Source organism: Schistocerca piceifrons, chromosome 5 (assembly GCF_021461385.2).
Source record: "Schistocerca piceifrons isolate TAMUIC-IGC-003096 chromosome 5, iqSchPice1.1, whole genome shotgun sequence".
In the NCBI taxonomy this organism is placed as follows: domain Eukaryota; kingdom Metazoa; phylum Arthropoda; class Insecta; order Orthoptera; family Acrididae; genus Schistocerca; species Schistocerca piceifrons.
The window spans coordinates 288,845,624-288,847,466 of record NC_060142.1 but is presented as its reverse complement, the minus strand read 5'-3'; positions in this window follow the sequence as shown (position 1 = coordinate 288,847,466).

Here is a 1,843-nt window from a genome sequence, read left to right as displayed (position 1 = left end):
GTCAAAAAACAAGTGGTAAAAGTTTGCAAGTATACAACCGTTCAACCAAGACAGGCATGGATTACAAATTCCAGGCATTTAAACAAAGTAATAGTTGCCATTGGGACAACGCGTCTCAATCATGGAGCTTTCCCCGCCCATTTACATAGAATCGGCGTATTGTTAACACCCTGCTGTTAATAAGATGAAGTAACAACTGGTGATGCAAATCACATCCTGTTTCAGTGCAAGCGCTATGAGAAAGACAGAAAGATTTGTAAAGCAGCTGACGTCGACACTCAGTCACTTCTAACTGCTTTACACTATGCCAGTTCTTGGAGACACAACCAGGAATGCATCTAATGCCATATGTTTACAGCACAAGAAGACATCAGAATCTGAAATGAATAGTGGCAGTTGAATTTAATTCAAGAACTGAATTAACAGCTTTAATACAGACGAGTGGTTGAGTGTCAGCTGTATGTAGTTGTGTAAATGAATACATACTGAGTCGTGGGACACACGTTCAAGGGTAGTTCAACTCAATAAAGACAAGGCAATAATTACCAATCAAACACAAACTCTGGCTTGTAATTCCCAACAGATTTTATTTAACAATTGCATGACAACAGCAAACTGCTGTTACCGTAGAGTAATATACATATTTGCCCAAGCATTTGAAACAGTTCCAAACAGACAAAATATCTACGGGCGTGAAAGCCCATCCCAAACGTGTGGACCATAATTTTAAAACTCTCTTTACAGAAATCTTAAGAACCATACAAACAATAAATGGTTTACTGAGGAAAAACTCCCACAGAAGTAGGACACCATTTAAGATATAACAGGAGAAACAACTCACAATTTCTTTTTCTGAATAAGATATTAAAAACCTAGTGCAATGAAAGGAATCTTTCGGGTAATACCAAATTTCAGTGGCAATTAATGGCACATCAGATGTGCACGGAAACTACAACTCATATCGAGCCTGAATGAAAGCTGAAAGGAACGGCGTCACCAGGAACAAATAATAAAACATTCAACTTAAATTCTCCGAAGAGCTGGAGTCTACCGATAAACACAGCGACTGCGCTATCGGTTACAATTCAAACTGGCCGCTGCCAAGGCGTCGTGCTGCAGTTAAACGATCAGCTACAACGGTCGACGCGCACCGCTGGTTACACTACTGAAACAACAACATAAAACCGCACAGCAACTGGGCAGTATCCAGAGTAACACAATCCTTAAAACATTAGAAAAATTCCAAAACAGGAGTACGGCCACAAGGGACCCATAAGACATTCACATTCAGAATAATGTGTGCAGACAGGCTTATTACTGCCAGAGCAGGAAGTGATAATACAGGGTGATTCAAAAAGAATACCACAACTTTAGGAATTTAAAACTCTGCAATGACAAAAGGCAGAGCTAAGCAGTATCTGTCGGCGAATTAAGGGAGCTATAAAGTTTCATTTAGTTGTACATTTGTTCGCTTGAGGCGCTGTTGACTAGGCGTCAGCGTCAGTTGATGCTAAGATGGCGACCGCTCAACAGAAAGCTGGACTACAGTATCTGGAGATGTTAGAGAATTGGCTGTTCCCTCAGGTCGAACAAGAAGCACAACAATTCATATTTCAGCAGGATGGAGCGCCACCACATTGGCACTTATCTGTCCGTAACTACCTGAACGTCAACTACCCGAGGCGATGGATCGGCCGCCAGGCAGACCGTGACAGAGCACTTCATCACTGGCCTCCAAGAAGCCCTGATCTTACCCCCTGCGATTTTTTTTTATGGGGGTATGTTAAGGATATGGTGTTTCGGCCACCTCTCCCAGCCACCATTGATGATTTGAAACGAGAAA